This window comes from Epinephelus moara, chromosome 11, assembly GCF_006386435.1.
Source record: "Epinephelus moara isolate mb chromosome 11, YSFRI_EMoa_1.0, whole genome shotgun sequence".
NCBI classification, from domain to species: domain Eukaryota; kingdom Metazoa; phylum Chordata; class Actinopteri; order Perciformes; family Serranidae; genus Epinephelus; species Epinephelus moara.
Genome location: NC_065516.1, coordinates 10,896,755 through 10,916,892, shown reverse-complemented (window position 1 = coordinate 10,916,892; position 20,138 = coordinate 10,896,755). Strand labels below are relative to the sequence as shown.

Genomic DNA, 20,138 nt, shown 5'->3' with positions numbered 1-20,138 from the left:
CATCTAGGAGTGCCCAACCACTTCCTAATATAGGAGCTAACCGACCTTTCAATTCTCTCCACAACGGATATTGGAATTTCATAAATTGACAATGGCCACATTAACCTAGGATATAGCCCAAATTGCAAACACCACAACTTCAACTTTCCTGGAAGTTCTGATTTATCTATTCTATCCACTCCTTCAGCCACATCTTTTCTAAATTTCACCACCTGTTCCTTATCATTCAACTCTACATTGTAACATCTACCTAAGCTCTTTGCTGACTTTTCCCTAATTGTTGGGATGTCCTCATCATCTATGACAAACTTCCTATCACTTAACTTCCCTCTACATATCGAGATACTTCTAGATTTACTAGGCTTGATCTTCATGCTGGCCCACTTGAGGTTCTTATTTACCTTCTCTAGTAGCTCTAGTATTTACATTGAATCATTCAACATAACGTTTGCCAACCTTTGTTATCTCTGCGATTACTCACTATTAGCTAACTTTAGCTAACGTTAGCTAGAGATGTTAAAGATACTACTTACTTACTTTACTTTATATTTCTTTCCAGCAAAGTGACAATATGTTGCCTCAAACACGATGTTGACTTACCTTAGAACAGATGTAGACATCCTTGTTAATCTTATTCACGTTGAGTTGATGTTGTGGTCTAACATTACCACACAACTTTATCCAAAGGAGACACTTTCCTCAGTTGAGATGTGGTTTAGGAAAGGGTAAAAAATACACCCCGTCGCCCAGCCTCTCAGGATACCTTGTGTCAGAGTTGCATGTACCCTATGCATGCCGTTTGACCATTTTTAGACAAAAAAAGCTCATAAAACCGAACAAAACTGACTTTCTGTAATGCATTACAATGGACGTCCAGATAGAGAATGTCCGAGTGTATGGGAATGGCTATATGCACTGTGACTGGCTCATCGCGTTTGAGGGCGGGGCTTAACCATAGGTCAATTCCTTGTCTCCCCAGTTGCTCATCTTTACAGTGTCGCTCAGATTTGCGTTTCCCTCTTGCTACTAGCTGTTCATTCCTGCTATCAGCTGTTTCCTGTTTATCCACTGCCAGTGGGTCGCATGTGCAGCGTCATCAACAGCTCCTCCCACAAGTCATCAACAGGTGCCTCGTTCTTTTTAAACCAAAAAGGTTCCCGCCAATATGTCTACCCTATGAGGCAAAAAATTGGGCACCTCGGTTCAACTCGCTAATCCGGCTCTGTGTGTCTAAACGCTTGCAGCTTGCCGGCAAAATGGCCCAACATTCGCTGAAAATCAGGAAGTATAAAAGGGGCTATTCATTGTAAAAAGACTGGAAGAGTGCAGCTTTGGAGAGTTGAGTGATCCAACTCCAGACATTCACGATCATAAATTGACTTCTGGTAAAATTTTAAATGCAAAATCAGCTGCTCATCAAGTGTGTCCATGGAGTTCTTCCAGTCATGGAACACTCTTCTTGGGATGCCTTAATTTTTCTCATTTATCTCCATAACCTCAACCATATTGCAGTTAAGATGGAGTCAGAAGTACTTTATCTTGTATTTTCCTTACTTGAAGTGACTAGGGTTCTTTGTGCAACGGTTGAACAAATTTTAAGCAATTCCTTAAGTGTAAGACCAAAATAAGGAGAAACTTAAAATCCTTAACCATTTTAAGGAAACCTTAGGGAGAAGATCTGAGAATGTTCTTGTGCAACCGTTTTTTTTTTTTGTTCGTTGTTGGTGGGGGTTTTTTTAACAAGGAAATCTTAAAAATTTCAACTTAAGGTGCTTTGTGCAACTGGCCCCAGGTCCTGTGTTTTGGAGAAGAGACCTCTGCAGATCATTTAGCTTTCTGTAAAAATCTCCTGATCAATGAACACTGATCCAACTGGGAGGTTAAGCTTAGCACATGTGAGAAATTTTAGCTGATTGCAATCTGAGATCCTCACCGCAAGATGCCTCTAAATCGTACACAGTGCTCCTGTTCAAAGAGTGTGGTTCAGATGGAGCATTAGATGAAGATTTCATGGAGGGGAGGCTTGTGAATTCAGCACATTTCTCGGGAAAAGCTCCATGAAAGTCGTTAAAAGTGAAATTCTTAAATGGCATTTTGCAAGTTTACGACCGTGGGGCCAGCACTGTAATGGCAGCATTACTTCAGCTGGACTAGTATATTACAGTAAAGTTATAGCATATAATATAGTATATTGACAGCAACTCTTCATAGCTCTCTTAAAAAAAAGGATGAATAATGAATGACTACAGAGTCTCAGCTGTGCCTCATACAAGTGTGTGACGTCTGCAGTGACAGCGAAGACAACTTGGATGTTCTCCTGTCTCACTGTTTCGGCGATATGAGCCACCGAGGGACAGAGTGGAATTCGGGGCAGATGCAAAATGCAATGCATAACACTCTAGCAAGTGTATATATGTGTAATCAGTAGTTAAGCATGCTCTCCCTCTTCCCTTGATCCCTGTCCTCCCCCTCTCCCTCCCATCTAACAACACTTTCTATCACTCATTTCATTCACTCTCCCTGACAGACTTTCCATTTCCTCCAAATAGATAAATAAGTACCATTCAGAGAGAAGCGGCACCCGCATCTCTCACATCCATTTTCAGCCTTGGGTGGCCATTTATCCAGACAGAAATAGATTAATAATGTATCTATATTCATTCCACCTGTCAACTGCCTGGACTGCAATGAGGTCAGGACACATAACACCCTCATGAACCCAGTGAGAGTGTAATGTGGATGTTTAACACACAGGGACAAAGACATACAATGCATACACAAGCAGATAAGCAGGCACACGTTCAGACACCCCCGCACCCGCCTATAGCCGTATATACAGAAACACAGTGAGATTAAGAGATGAAAGCTTGGGTTTGGATTACTCCACAAACACTCCAGCTGTTTCCCATCAGGGTGTGCCTGTCAGCATCTTCTTTACCCAGGGAACTGTGCTGTTGATTCTGACCTTTAAATCACTGTCTTTGACTTCTGTCTGCAGAAGCCTGGGACTCTATTTCGCTGCTAGGATTGCTGACGGGAATCAATTTAGCACACACTGCAATATCTGGTCTATAGGATAAACATCGTACGCTCCTCGGGACCACTGCAACCCCATGGATGCTACAAACAGAATGAAAAGACACACACACACACACACGCGCAGCTGTGGTGGCTTGTTCTGCTGAGCTAAAGCTTTGGTCTTTGTGCGTGAGTATTAGAAGTGTTGGGCAGTAGCGTCACTACAGTAGCGGACGTTTGTAGTTTAACTACATTTCTCAGTAGCTTGGTGGTAGCGTCGCTGTTTTCTGAATCAAGTAACTTCTCAGTAGTTAAGCTCTTTTATCGATCACTTAGCGCGGTAGCGTCCACACAAGCTACATTTCCAAAATCATTTCTGAAGCTCAAACGAGGCGGGGATTTCTGTTATGGACTGAAATAAAACTGTCACCGCTACCACACAGAGTCACTTCCGCATGAACCTGACGGGGGACAGCCCTCCATTCTCAAACACCGCCGTTCCGAACGACCCCCACTCCGAAATTGATTTTCAAGTCCATATCGAGTTTCCTGCATCAAACACTGCCGCCCGCTCTCGCACAATTCTGAAATTCGTTGTACTACAAAAGCTTGAAATGAACGTTCGACTCATTGTTTTTTATTGAAAATATGTCACTGTCTTCATTTATTATGTATAATTTCTCTAGCAGCAAACACATTTAAAGGAGACGCTTGTCAAGTCTTTTTACGCGCGCCGTCCGTGGTGCTGAAATCCCCGCTGCAGCCGCCGCTGCTGCTGACAGCAGACCGGGGGAGAAAAAAGACATTTCTTTGCTCTGTGCTTTCAGAAAATAACCAGGGTTAGGGTAAGAAAGACCAACGGTCTGTACAGCAGTCCCACTCTGTTTGCCAGGGCATATCAGGCTGTGTGATTATGCGCAAAGATTGGTTTAACGCATTGGAGCAATTTCATACAATTTCGGACACTTAACGTGATAAACTAATTTCAATTCAACATGGTCATTTGCTTAGAGGATTCAGCTGAAGCATAATGAGTGTTATATGTCATTAAGATGAAGTATTTGCTTGTTTTGTGGTTAATTATGCACATAATCCATTTGACCCCATCATGAATGGGATTTATATTCGTTCCTGCAGACAGAGGCAAAAGGATCAATGCGCAGTCTCCGTTTCCTTTGCGTTCGTCTCGTTCATTCAAACTATGTAAACACGATTGGAATTTGTAGGGGACATGTGTATGTTGCTCACTATAAAATATGTTTACTAAAATGTGTTTACTAGCCTCATTTCTTGTCAAAACAAATCTCTTTACACTTAAAAAAATACTTGTTTCAAGCAAATTTTCACTTGAAATAAGTATGAAAAATCTGCCCATGGAGCAGGTTTTTTTTGTTGTTGTTGCTTGCAATAAGAAAAAAAACTTGCTCCATTGACAGATTTTTTTCTGCTTATTTCAAGTGAAAATTGTCTAAAAACAAGTTACTTTTTAGGGTTATTTCAATTGTAATGAGATTTGTTTTGACTAGAAATAAATATTCTTGGTAAGACTTTGAGTTTTTGCAGTGTACATACACATACATACACGCATGTACGTTTTTGACCATGTTGTGACTGTTTGAAGCAGGTCTTCATTCTTGCTGTTGTGATTTGAGTCGTGTTGGGAGTTAGTGCAGCTCACTGTTCAATAAACAATTGAACTTAACTTTTTTACCTGCCTATCTGTTTGACTGACAGTTTTACTGATCAGTAAGATAACACTGACTTGGCATGAAGTTGGTTCAGTTTAGTAAAAAGCTTGGATGTAGTTGCACTAGTTACTTTCATTTTGCTGTAGCTTAGCTTGCTACATTTCTGAGGGTGATAGCTTTGATATAGTGAAGCTTCATTTAATATTAGAGTAACTAGTAGCTTAGCTCACTACACTTTCCAAGTAGCTTGCCCAACACTGAGTATTAGCATGAGATATCACAAAGCTACATCAATAATTTTTCCATAAAGGAGAGGAACTTGAAAACAAATAGACAACAGCCCTGAGCAGCATTATTATTATCCCATTAAAATCCTGTTTATGTCCACTGAATGAATGGAAGTCTGATTACTCTGCTCTTAGCTGTTGTTTGGACTCAGGTTCTCAAGTTAGATGCTCAAGTTCTTTTTAAAGGGATATTTAGGATTTTTTGAAGTAGGGTTGTATGAGTGACCAAGCCATAGTCAGTGTTTTGCCTACAGTAGATGTCAGTCGGCCTGCTACCACTTTGGAGAAGCAGACAGGAGTACTGCCATGGAAGCTAAGCTATGTACTGCTGTGGATGGAGGTTAGCAGCAAAAGGTATTTCGGCCACTTAATAAATCAATATCATATCTCTCTTTTGGCTGTTCAGTCTCCCTCTGCAAAAGTTCTTCTTTTGTATACTCCGGTTTATAAAGGTATCCTCTTGTCTCCACAGTGAACAGCATGTCATTGTCCCTGTCATCATTTCCATTTTTATTTTTATTTTCTTGTATTTGTTGTCTCGTCCATGAACTACTGTCTGACCCAAACAGCTGTGTGACACAATGGCGCTTTTGTGTATACAGAAGCTCTGCAGTTGAGAAAATGTAGTGTCCAAGGACAGGTGCTGTCTGATGGCAAGGTGAAAATATTTTTTATATAATGTAACATATAGCATCAGGTTGGTGGATAAACAAAAGACTTTTATTTCTGTGATTGGTGTGTACAGGGCTGGAATTATTTTCATTGTTGATTATTCTGTTGATAACTCTTTTGATTAACTACTTAGTTATATGGCCTAAAAATGTAAGAAAATGATGAAAAATGTTGATCTGTATTTCTAAAAGCCTAAGATGACGTCATCAGATATATTAATGTACTCAACACAAACATATCCTTCATATAGCATTTACTGTCATACAGTGGTAAAAAAACAAACAAACAAAAAAATTATAGAATATATTCACATATAAGAGGCTAGAATCAGAATTTTTACTTTTTAAAATGTTTTACTCAAACCTATTGATCGATTATCAAATTAGTTGGCGATTAGTATAATAGTCTATATGTAAGTGATTAAGTGTTGCAGTTACACCTTTATTGATTCTTTTAGGTGGGACTTTTATTAGGTGGCTAAGGGTGCTTTCAGACCTAGAGTTCGCTTGCTTTGGTCCGAATCAGGGACTAATTTCGTTTCAAAGTTGCGTAATTGCCTAGAGTTGGTTTGTGTTCTTACAGCAGCAATATCAAGCAGGCAAAATTTTGCAAGCGGACCAGATAAAATGCCTTGCGTGAGAAAGGTGTTCTTGACTGATCAGAATTTCCATGTGGGAAAAATCCAGGAAGTAAACAAAAAGTTGAAGAATAGTACACTTGCAAGATAAAGGTGACACTTTCTAATGTCACAATGGAGGGACAACTACACAGGTTGATCTTAGCACTGGTCATCGTGTATTATATTGCTCATATTTTCATTTTAGGCAAACCATACAGTTTGAAAACGAGGCGCGACTCCAACTAGAAAACAATGTTTTGATGTATTGGATGTGCTGAATGTGCATATTAAGGCAGTACAGGAGGAGGTGCACATTAATAATCCTCTGGGGCTCTAACATGCTCATGTTGTTTAACCCAAACAATGTGTAATGTGACTGCAGTTGGTTGGGATCAAGGTCAGAACACGTTCCCCACAAATGAACCACAGAGTTTGTTTGTAACGGGACCAAGACCACCCTAAAATATATTCAAAATCAGTAGCCATGTTGGTTGTTTATGAAATGCATTCACTCCGTTCTTGTCCCTCCTATTCTGATGATGTGCCCAGCCCAAAGTAATAAACGGTTGTGATTGGCCCAGTAAGCTTTAACTGATGCCAGAATGCGCCTTAATGATTGCATGGCCAGACAGACAAAAATCGAATATGAGCTTGCGAGATCAGGATGGTTTCACCAGGCTACTCATACAGTCCCACTTTAAAAAAATCCAAACTATCCCTTTAAGCTAGTTGCTAACTTTGTTTGTCTGTTTGGCGCCTGGCAGCCCAGATAGTAAAATCTGATTGAATCAAGATTGAAATATTGTCAGCCAGAAGTACTGAATCTACACTGATGCCTGACACTGAAACCAAATTGAATCAATACTGATTTACTCATCACCTAAGAGGATGCCTGGGATTTGATTTTAATTGATTTTGTTATACTGAGACAAAACACAAGTCAACCAGACATTGTTTTGGAAACAACATTTGTATTGTTCTCAAAATGTAAATAAAGTTCAAGAAAACTTTTTCTTCCATAGAAAAATAGTTAACTCATAAACATTTCCAAAAGGTAAGACTATATGATCAAGTTAAATTCACATAATGTTTCTGACACAATGATTTAAGTGTGCCTTATGAAACTACACTTCAAGATCAAATATATAAAGTGAAATATAATATCACAACATGTCTTACAAATTAGAACAGTGAGTGAAATACTCCTACAATCTTAAAATAATCACCTCAGGTCAGATCAGACTCGTGGAAATTAAATTATTTTTCATCTGAAGTTGTTCCTTTGTCGTTCCTCCTGTTCTCTTTGTCTCAGCGTCTCTCTTTCTGCAGTGCACTTCCTTTCTGAAACCCTGAAGGTCAGCCTCAATATATTTTTGTGCTGCAGTGAAGTTAGAGGGCAAAAACAAAAAAAGATATAAACCTATTTTAAGATGAGTGCAGAGGGAATAAAAATGAGTAAACCCTGGAAATGCCAGGGAAAGAACATAACATTGATAGATATGAAATTATATTATAACAAAGATAATCTTTATACACATTTTCAAATGCCTCTGTTTTTTTACATTTAAGACAGTTTGTATTCAAAACAAGACATAGTGATCACTAATTAAGTTTTTATGGTCAACACACAGGTCATTCAGGTTTTCAGGAGTTAGTGTATCTTGTTGAAATATATATTAGTATGAATAACGTTCTTCCTAACAAATCGAATACCTTATTTTATTATCATGATAATGGATGACATTAGCCTAGCTGGCATAGTTTTGTTAAATAAATAAATACCACATTACAATAGTTTACAAGACAATAATATAGTGGCACTTGTTCAGGTGATTGTTTTTTTCAAGGGTTTCTAGAAAAATCTGTTTTACATTCCTCAAAGTGAGGTATCTAGGGAAAAAAAGTATTATTTAGGTATTGCTTGGTAGTGTCTTCCCCCCTGGCAGGACAGAAGATCTATACAATCAACACAATTTCCAGATTAGTGTCACCAATTCAGTGTCTGACCAAATGTCTCCCCGCCTGTTCCTGAGATATGACATTGAATGATGATGTCATAATCAAGTTGACCTTGGACTTGAATTTAATCGCTACATCAGTATATCCTTAGACATTTGTGGGAATTTTTTGTCATAATTGTCATAAATTCTTGAGTTATGGCTGAAAATGTGTTTTATGTAGTCACACTGACCTTTGACCACCAAGATCTAATCAGTTCTTTCTTGACTCAAATTGGATGTTCGCGCCAAATTTCAAGAAATTCCCTCAAGGTGTTTTTTTAGATATTGCGTTCCCCAGAACGAGATGGATGCAAGGTCACGTGCACTTTACTTTTGACCCTTGACCACCAAAATCTTATCAATTCATCCTTGAGTTCAAGTGAACGTTTGTGCCAAATTTGAAAAATAAATAAATAAAAAAATCCCTCGAGGCATTCTTGAGGTTTTTTGCCTATGAGAATGAGAAGGATGAAGTCACAGTGACCTTGATCTTTGACCTATGACAACCAAAAAGTAATGAGTTCGTCATTGAGTCCAAGTAGACATTTGTGCCAAATTTGAAGAATTTCCCTTGAGGCGGTCTTGAGATATCGCATATGGACAAATGTATGTGGGTACATATGGATGGACATCAGGACGGATGGACAACCCAAAAACATCATGCCTCTGACCACGACTATCGACAACACAGAGGCATACAAATGAGGGTGAAAAGGTAGAAAAGTTCTGTAGAGCTGCAGGGCTTGGTGATAATTTTCTGTAGGTTTGTCAGTACCATATGACTCCACTCACTTTGCCCAGAGATAATTCTGCGTTAATATAAATATATATATATATATATATATATATATATATATATATATATATATATATATAAGATCTTTCAAAAACTATCTAAGCTTAATATAATATCTGTGAATTTCCTGTGGTGCACACATTTTTATGCAAGTGACACTTTCTATCATTGGGATCTAAGATGTTGCCCAATTTACTGTCTCCAGCAAAGCTGAAGCCAGCGTCTGAAGAAAACACCAGCAGATGAGCCACATTCCTCCAGCTGATCTGCTCCTGCAAGGGAGGAACATCAAACAGTCAATGAACAGCCAATTGGCAGCAAATAGAGCACTGTGACTGATATAAGTGTTTCTGACAGGCTTTGGGAATAGAATTACCTTTCTGCTTTTGCATGAAATCAAATGACTACGGATGAGTAATACTTTATGCATTCACGCTCTGTAGGGCTGAAATCTAAAACCTGTCATTATGAAATTATTGAAGTCAAATTTTCAAATTGGAAAACTCAATAATGAGTTTAAAATCCACCCAAAACTGACTGGTGTGGTTTCCCGGAGGAAGCTTAGTATTCTAAAACACCCCTCACATCTATTGTCTGCAGTCTTTTCACTTCCTCCACATAACGCCCACCCAAACCAAAACAACAATCTCTGTATTGCAGTCCTGCTCCCTGCTGGGCTTCCACACAGACGGCTGCGTGCATCGGGACATTCAGCCCCCCCTCTGGTAAACCCAGGTTACTAGAGATCTGCTGCTCCCCTACAAGCTCTGTGAAGAGGCTTCTGTAGGTGTAAGGCTCAAGATGTGGTGCTAGGTCAAAAGAGGGATGCAGGGGCAGGGCTTAGTCGTCTTACAGTGTTTCCTGAGCATGTCCCTGCAGTACTGATGTATTGCATCGCCGTCTTATCCACAAATGCCCCAAAGCCTTTTGGAGTGGGAATGAATGGAGGGGAGTAAGAAGTAGTACAAAGTTTTGAGAAGTAATTTTGAGACTGAAGGGTGGAAAGTGAATAACTAATACTCTCCATTCTCTCCAAAGCTACCAGTTGTCCTTGAGCAAAGCGCTTAATCCCCAATCGCTACTAGCAGTGCTGCTCAGTGGCCGGTAGTAAGATTATGATTGTACCGGGCAGCTCCCAGGTGTGTAACTCTGTGAATGTGACAAAAGGGTATACCATATAAAGGAGTATGGAGGTATAAAAAGAGAAAAAAATTATGTTAGCCTACATTTCAGGTGAGAAGGAAATGGAAATTGAGGCAGACAGACCCATTCTGCAAGTCACTAGTAGTATTCTTCATTTCTTCAGCTCCCAGCTTCTTGACATTGGCCACGTCGCCCTCCATGGAGAATGACAGATCCATCACATAGTACAGGTTTATAAGGAAGTAAATGAAATGTGGTCATTCTACAGCTATGCGCATGGAAACACATTTTAGCCAGGGGGTGCTGTGCAGTTATGTGTGCACATGACTATGTATGTACATGCACTAAGACGAGATGGATGCCAGCTGAGGACCACTGTTCCAGGCATACTTTCATCAGACCAAACAACTGGCAGAGACACATTTTCTCTCTGGACTGCATATGCCAAAATATCGAATATTTCTTTTGAATGGTGTCAGACATCCAGTTGTCCATTTGGTGAAGCAACTCACGTCCGCTAGGCAGTATTATAACATAAAGTCCACTTGTCTGGTGCTTTGTCAGTAGCTAGCTATAAAACTTGTAAGTCCCTCGTGTCCAAGATAATTGTCTAAAAAGAAGCTCCCAAACTCTCCTGCTGAAGTTGTCATGTCTGATCAGAGAAATTAATTCAATTCACTCATTTTAACAGCTTTTCATGTATTTTCTCACAGTCACCGAATCACACGCTGCTTGAAATTTAAAACAAATGAGCACCTGGAGTTCACCTGGCAAATTTCCACTGGGTGACGGTAAAAGTGTCATCAAAGTAAAAGTGTCATCAAAGTCCGTAGACTTCCGCCGGCAAATGAGCAGGGAGTTCTGGGTGCTCCAAACACCACTCACCTGCACACACAATGACACAGAGCTTGTTGAAAATTGGTAACGTTTCCCTTTCAATATTTTTTTTTTTTCACAATTAAATTTTTTAAGGGAAGCAAAGTTCCCTTTTAGGAATTTGTTTTGTGGTAGCTTGTTTCTTTGGGGGCTTCTGGGGTATTTGGAATTCATGACCATAGTATTTCTACCTATGGTCCTACATTATGGTTTTTACAAGTAAGATTGAAATCCCAAACTACATACTTCCCCATGAGTATGCTACATGTATCATTTTGAAATCACACAGCAAAACAAATAACAGCTTGTTTAAGCTGCTGTGCACCTTCTATCTATACCAGGAGTACCACGCTTCCCACAAAGGCCACTGCTTCTGTTTGCAAACAGGACCTTTGCCTTCTGTGCCACTGCCAAAAACTCTCTGCTGTTTTTTTTTTTGTTCCCTGAAAGAACAGTTCACTTCACTGAGGTCTGGAGCAAAGCACATCACAACTGCGATTACAAGACTTTGGAATTCCTGAGACATCACAGCCTCTGTGTCTGGACTTGTGTGTGTTTGAATGTCACCAGACCTCCGTCACCTTAATGAAACAATGTGGAAGATATTTACTACCATCTGGAAAACAGGAGAAATGTGTTCTAATCTATACGAGAACAAAAAACATGTTTTTTTTTTAACCAGCATTGATGATAAGATACCCCACCTGGCCTGAGGTGCAGTTGCACAGTCTGAGCCTGGAGTTGCGTGACCAGTCTGTGCCGCTGTTGGTGTCTTTGTTCTTAAGGGTGGAAGGTGATTTTTCAGTCCTTTAGAAAAACAGTGGAACCTCTGGGGTACTCCAAGCGATCAAAAGGACAGCCCCTCCTCTGCAGTGCCCTGGCTGTGTCACAGTGCTCCCATACGTGCTGGCCCACTTCTAGAAAGTTCTTGACACAGGTTTAGGTTGACTTCAACCCTTTATATAAACATTCACCCACAGAAACATCACACTAAGACAGCTACTTAAAAGACTAACTGACACAACATGTATTCAACTACAGAGCTCAACAGTCATTTGCATAAAGAAATATCACTGATTGAGAAGGTGTGAATGTGATAATGAAAAACAGCGTGTGTGTATGTTCTGTCTCTCATAACATGGCTGCATCTTTTAATGTGCAAATTAATTTAATGAAAAATTACACAAACATTTAACACATTTATGATGGTTTACTTCAACACTTGCTTTTATGGTATTTATGTTGGGACAAAATTCAGCAAGCAAATATGACTGGTCAACACAACATGTTAACAACAACAGAACATGTGTCAAATGTAATGTAAATCATTTTGACCATATGGCATTTGACATATGTTGCTAGCACATAAGTAATGTGTTTTTCTAGGTTTTAAAACTAGATTTCCGCAGTTTTGAAACATTACAACTGCCTTTTTATAGTACTCAGAAAATCTTGTTTTTCCCCACAATTTTATTTCAGTCAGGACCACTTTAGTCAAAGAAAACTTTATTTCTATTTGCAGTATTATATTTGGCAGTATGGCTCTGATCTGGGGCCTCTCTGCTTTTCCTTGGGCCTACGCAGAAAGCCTAGCCTGGTTCCAGACCATAGACCCCGCCCACTCAACTGAGTAGGCTTGCATTACTGGTCTGGCATACTTCAATGAATTTGCGATTTATCTCGTCCAAACGATGGACGGACCAATGAACGCCGGGGGTCTAGCGATTAGCCAATCAGCGCCACGCTGATGTCAAGCTGTACGCCGGTGGGTAACTGGTGAGGATAGCAACAATGGCGACCGCTACAGATCCTACAGACTACATTAACGATGCTATCGAGGTATTTCGCCACTACTCGCGTTAATGGAGGACCAAATTAAGGAAGCTGCTAAACTGGATTTAACGGCGATGCAGCTGGGTGTGCACGACGACGGAGACATTTTAAACGGGCAATGCTCGCTTGTTTTCGGCACCCCCGAGGCATGGATACTAATGACGTCAGATTCTGGGTGAGTCGTTGATCTCTACTGATTGGTTAGGTAAAAATCAAATTCCCTCCCCCTTGTAAATCGCCTTCAATGGAAGCCATGTCAGACTGAAGGTTCTGGGAGCTTCAGTCTGACACTCAGGCTACAGAAAGCCTCTTCCACATGCAAAGAGGAAAGCCTAAGGTGGAGAGAGCACATGTCTCTGCCCTTCCACGTGCAAAGAGGAAAGCCTGAGGCAGAGAGAGCAAACCTCCCTGCCCTTCCATGTGCCTTCATGGAAAGCCTAAGGCAGGGAGAGCAGCAGCAAAGACCCCTGGGAACAGAACAGAGAAGCATCAATGACAAACAGAAATCTGGGGGGGGGGGGGGGGTCCCATTCTCACCCCCGGACTGGAGTTCTAGGGGTATCCAAGTTTTAGCTGATGTATATAACGAGAATGGGCTTCGTGACTTTAATGATTTGAGACTGTCTTACCAGTTGCCTGGAACATCTTTATTTCTGTACTTTCAACTGCGATCATCTATGAAAGCATATGGAGTGCCATGGAGTTCTCCTATTACTACCCACCCTTTGCACTCCATTCTGTACAATAGAGGATGAAAAAGAGGTTTGGTCTCCCGAATATATTCACTTATCCGGGATGCCTCTTGTAAAACCCTCCCTATTTTGCATGAATGGTCTAGTGAACTGGAGCACTACATTGGAGGTGATTCACTGGACTGGAAAAAGATTTGGTCCTCGATTGTCTATGCCTCTAAAAACCCAGATCATCAACAGATCCATTTCAATTATATCCACAGGACTTACCTCACTCCAAGAGGAAACTTTCTCATGAAACGTTTAACATCTCCACTAGGTTTCTTTTCTTTCGTTTTTTTTTCTTCTTCTTCTTTCTTTTTCTATATGTTTGATTGCAATGTACCTGTAATGTTGTCTGACTACTGTACTTGTTTACATTTAAAAACAATAAAAAGTTGTTCACAAAAAAATGACAAACAGAAATGACATTGATAAGTCAGACACAACATCAAAAGGAGGAGCTGGGGTATGACAAACAGAAATGACATTGATAAGTCAGACACAACATCAAAAGGAGGAGCTGGGGTGGAGGCAGGTTGCAAAGCGGCTTGCAGAGGAAGCAGCAACAGTAGGCAGGCCAGAGCAGTTTAAACCTAATAATAATAATAATAATAATAATAATAATAATAATATTTGTGTAGGGGAACACAGGGTGTAAAACCTGAAACAAATTGACAAGTGAGGCTTCTGAAAAACTTTGTAAAATGTAAAAAACAAACGAAATTAACCAACTAACAAAAGCAGAAATGGAAGCAAGTAAGGCATCAGGGTCTCTAAGGCAAATAAACAAAACTCAACACTAACTGGGAAATAAAAATGCACTTTACCTGTGGAAACAAACAAAAAGACAATAGCCTAATAAGCTCCCTGAGTAGCCACAAAACAGGAGAAAAGTGAAGCAAAAATAAAAAGGTAGAGAACCCCTACTGGGCTTCTCTAGTCAGCATAGACAAAGGCTTCAGACAGATTAAACAGAGCTGTAGCACTAGTATCTCCAAATCAGAGTTTTACCAGAAACAAACAGCAGCAACAGCCCAACAAACAGCTCTGTGGCCAAAAGCAATGAACAGTGGTCTTGGAGTTTATATACTGCTCCACTGACGACTGAATGCAGGTCAGGTGTGATTAAACGGGCAGAGGTGTGGGTGATCAGGAACTCAGAAAAGGGGTGTGTCAGATTTAGAACACAGAAGGTATTTCCAATACTACTCCAAAAACCCTGCTCACTCCCACTCCGTCTCAGAGTGTTACTCCGTTTGTAGTCACATTCACAGCTGAATGAAGCACCCTACATCGAGGTGTAGGGTGTAAACACAGTGGCAAGCTTTGGGACACACTTATAGCTTGGAAAGGAGCTGTTGTCATACTTGGTTACTAGGGAGAAAAGTAAAATTACCGGAATTTTGGTAGCTTATGTCATCGATTCACCATTAAAATCAATAAAAGAATCAATAAATATGTAAACAAATAAGCACATACATAACTAATACATAAAGGGGAATAAAACATATCCCTGAGATTTATTGGTGACATTTCTTGTCTTTTACTTTTGTAAACAGCTTCTCGTTTTTCACTCTGATGTTTATCAGCTGCTCATTTTTGTTACAGTTCCTGTTACAAAATAAACACGACTACCGTTTTATAGAGACTAGAGAGGTGTATATTGATCCTAAATACAATGTAGCATTCAAGTTGTTAACATCTGTATGACAATATTAAATGTCTATTTTAGTTTAAACAGTTTACATTCCTATGGGCAGTCGTGTGGAACTTTATTTGTACGGAGCTTCTTCCATGATGACCACAATTCTGCGTTGCACATGGTCAGTAAGTCAGCATTGGTGCAGGGTCGCTGTATGAGGGTTTAATGACCCACTTCCACTCCACACCAATTGGTTTGAGACGGCACTTAATGTGGCACACTCTCAGTGTAAATGGTGAAACAGAGTGGAAGTGGATAGGAAGAGGGTAGTTAAGGGGGTGGTTTGGGAAAGACCCAAAGAGACAGCTCTCTTCTAAAAGACAGAGGCCAGTGAAAGTCAGTGGATGTAACACACACTCTTTCCACACTCACTAAAATACTGACTGTCTGAAGGTCAAATTCTACAACTGTAATGTAATTTATATGGAATGATAAACTAGTGATTTGGCCTTTAAAGGCAGCCCAGTCGCCAGGAGAAAATAGTGGTATTGTACATTTCTGCAAACCACAAATACATTACATTTTGGACTTTTCATATGTTTCTTATTAACGTTCCGAAAGGAAACAAATATGTGAGCTGACTTTGTCACTTGGAGGTGGATGGGATGGTGGATGGTGTGTCACCTAGGTGAGATGCCTGCCACTACTGCAGACCACTGTTCAAAACCAACAAAAAACCAAACCGGTTTTGATATAGTTAGTCATGGCTGTCTTTTAGCAGCTTTTTAGGCACCAAATTTAGGTGTTTTATAGCGACCCATCACTGTGTTTCCACAGTGTTTTGGGCACGAAAAGTGTTTTATTTTTAAACGACACATTGCTGTTTTTCCCTCTGGAAGTGTGTCCCCCAGATCAGGTATTTTAGACCAATACATGATCTTCTCCTAACCATAATCAAGTGTTTTTTGTGCCTAAACCCACACACACACTCATCGAATCAGCTACATAATAACACATAAATGTAACATATCTGTGGTTTGTAGAAATGTAAAATGCCAACATTTTTTTCTGGCGATTGGCTTGCTAAAGGAGCTGTATGCAGCATTCAGTGCATATCTATAGCCCTTTTTAAACAGGAATTGCGCAAATTTGCAGGAAAGCCCAATCAGTCTTACTGCATTGGCAGTATAAAAACAAAATCGGGGAGTGCGGCAAAATGCCGCCTACCTACTTGTGTTCATACAGAATGCGCCTTTTTCGGGGCAATGGGAGGCGTGAGCAAGTAACAAAATTTGTAGCTCAGCGTGTGACGTAAACAGTGACGTGGGAGGGAAGCCGCGGCTGGTCAGTCCTTTGGCGATTCTCTCGTAAATCAGCCCGTTCTTCACCGTCCCCGTCACTTGATGGTTAATGGCCTCTTCGTTTATGAGGGCAAGGAGGGTGCGCAATTCTTTGTCTCCCCAGTTGCTCATCTTATCAGTGTCTGACAGGCGTTTCCCTCTTGCTACTAGCTGCTCGCTAATTCCTGCTATCAGCTGTTTCCTGTTTATCCACCGCCAGTGGCTCGCACGTGCGGCGTCATCAACATCTCCTCCCACAAGTCTTCAACAGCCCCTCCCATTGTGGAAGGCCGCCTCTGTCTTTTTAAACTGAAAGGGTTCCGCCAATATGTCTACTCTACGAGGCGGAAAATTTGGCACCCCGGATAAACTTGCCAATTCGGCTCTGTGTGTCTAAACGCTTGCAGCTTGCTGGCAAAATGGCCCAACATTCGCGGAAAATCTGGCAGTGTAAAAGGGGCTTATGAGTCAGAGTCTGATTCAGATTGTCTGCACACAGTTCTCAACATGGAGGTGACTGAATCAGCAGCCTGCAGCTAGCAGCTAACGGTGCTAACAGCTCGAACAGCCTTGACAGTGGTAACAGTGCTGACGGAGCTTATGGTGTTAACTGAGGGTGGAAGCATAGGGTGGGTGCTACGCTTCTGTGACAACGTTGTGGGTCGGGACAGGGTTATCAGCGGTAAGTGCTGTATGAGCGCAATGCTGAGCGATGGTGATTAGCTAGCCAGTAGAATTCACAAACAGGGACTCACATGCACTAAAATGCACCCGCTGCCGGACTATCCACCACAACAAAGAACAGAGATGCTCAAATTACAACACACAAAGAGGGAGCATGACTTCATTCTCTGCTCAGGATGCTTTTACTTGCTGCTGTATTACTCCTCTGAAAGACGTATACAGAATAAATACACAAACAATATATAGCATTTCCCAATAAGAATCATTCTGACAAAAGACCTGAGCACTGAGAAGCGTCTTAGTATTCCCAGATGGAACAAAGGGTTGTGTTAACAGTGCTCCCTTCGAAGAAGAAGGCAGAGTGTGTTTCCGAGGCCACTCACCTCTTCAGCACACCAAGCACAGTGTGGCCCTGCTGCTAGACACTCTCCACAGCTCCTGACCCCCTGACTTTGGCATCCGTGAGCTGAATGGTCTGGAGGTGGAACAGAAACCACCAGAAAGTTAGACTTTTCCTCCACATAAATGTACTGTATCATATTTGTGAAGGTGAAGTTTGCTTTTCATATTCTTGTTTGGTATGACAGAGTTCACTTTGGGAGCAAAGTTACTTTAGTTTTTCTTTTCCTCTCATTTTTTGTTTCTTAACAATACAATTATCAGTCAGCAATGTCTATTTCTGATGTCAGGTGCTTAGTAACAGTGTCCTTACTGTTTACACCTTGAAAACCATGTATCTTGTACTTGAATTTCCATATCAGAAATACAACCTTAAAAATTCCATTTGAAGGCAGCCTGTGATCTGTATCCTCCTGCTGGCAGTCTGGAGGCCAACCAGCCATGCTGGACATCTTGACACATCTATACCACCAAACTCACATGCACTGGGCACAGAATTTAAAGAAATACAACCATTGGAGATTCTTTTAGTCCATTTTCAGGCCACAAAGGGATTTTGAGTCATCATGGAAATTCCTATTCATATTTTCACTCAGACTTGTGATAACTAAGTAGGTGGGGGCTCAGTGCCTTGCCAGAACACATTATGTTCCAGACTGTTTCTTGGCCGGGAGCAGTGACTTCCTAGAGTCTTGTCTTCACCCTGAGGTTGCCAGGCAACCAGTGGAGACTTCAGGAAGCGACTGCTCTCCGGCAAGAAATAATTTGGCACATAACCTCCTGTAAAATCACACATTTTTACACACTTGTGCGGATAGAACAAATGAGATATGTATGTGTTAGTGAGCTTTAGCTGTGTTGGCAGGCACTTTGTTGTTTTCCGCCTGTTTCCAGTCTTTCTGTGAAACCAAGCTAACCCCCTGCGGGCTGTAGCTTCAGATTTAACGGACAGGCATGTTGAGCTCCTCACCTAACTGTCGAAAAGAAAGCCAAATGAAGCCCAAAATGTCCAACTATCCTTTGACGTATCATTCAAATCCAACCTGTTTCGTTTGATCAACACGACACTGCCTCGCAGAGGAGAATACTCGTCCACCTGCTGTCCCATCACGTCCGAATCTACATTGAAAGTAGAGCCACTCAGCCCCGAGGAGATGACAAGTGCAAAATTTAAGTGGCAAACAACTAGCGGGATCCAGGCTACAATCTAAATGAGAATTTCTGAGTAGGAAGAATAATGAGACGGTTTACTTTTATTGCATCCTCAATGAGAAAAGTATTGACCCACCTCGTGTTCCTGTGGCGCTGTATCTGCAGCACAATAACAGGACAGCGGCAAATAGCAGGCTCATCTGGAAAAAAAAAAAAAGAAGAAGGAAAGCAATTTACTGACTGAAAATGTGAACCATTCTTTCCTCTCAAATCATTAAGGTGGAGTGCAGCTGTAATTGCTGTTTAAGGAAAATAATCTCTACACAGAACAGCTCACAATAGCCCCCGATATTTGATCTACTGGGTGCTTGGTTTATACAATAGAAATAATAAGGGGCACTTACCTCGAATGATTCAACTGTATGGAGCAGGGCCGTAATCATCTATTTAACATTGCAGGGGTGAGGGGTGGGTGGGGGGGCAGTTTCAATCTACACCTTCTTCGAGTGGGTAAGGAGAAATTTTTAGAAACATAACAGCTAAATTGACCACTGTAGAGCATTTTAAATCTAAACTCTGTGGTAAGGGTTTTGAAACTGACTGCCATTTTTGCCGCACAGGAAAAGTGCACATGCTGTGACTTTTTGAATATTTTTTAAGACATATTATGACATTGTTAATGACTTTGACTGACATACTAAAGTGTGATTTTTCTGACATACTTTACTATGACTTTTTATGACATACTATACTATGACTTTTCATGACATACTATAGTATGACTTTTCATGACTTACTATACTGTGACTTTTCATGACATACTATGACTTTTTATGACATACTGGGCTCTAGTTTCCCGGCTCAGCGCAGGGTGGCGCAGGGTGGCGAACCCTGCGCAGAGCTAGTTTCGAGTAGCGCAACCCAAGGCGCGCTCAGTTTGGTAGTTTGGCAGACCGAGGTGCGCTGAGATGGGTGTGGCGGTGCAGCAGGGGGAGGTGTAGACAGATCCAGCTTGGCGCAGTGACAGTTTCGTGCCAAAAGGCTTCGCCGAAGGTGCGCTAAAAGCTCACCAGCTCAAACCAGGTTTACTGTCAGCGCAGGGGGAGCGCAGCCGGTGTAAGCCGAAGTTTGGCTGACCGGCGGACAGTGCGCACATGTCACCAAAACCTCACAGGCAGGTTTCCAGAATATCAGGCACATTAACGATGCAATAAATACCCAAAAAAACACTATTCAATGCAACTATCTGCAATCA

General features: G+C 41.0%; 1 pseudogene; it reads right to left on the bottom strand.

The window, feature by feature from the left end:
• LOC126398154 (integrin beta-1-B-like) overlaps positions 1 to 19,083 on the bottom strand; it is a 35,017-nt pseudogene extending 15,934 nt beyond the window's left edge.
• Between the last annotated feature and the right edge of the window lie 1,055 nt (positions 19,084 to 20,138).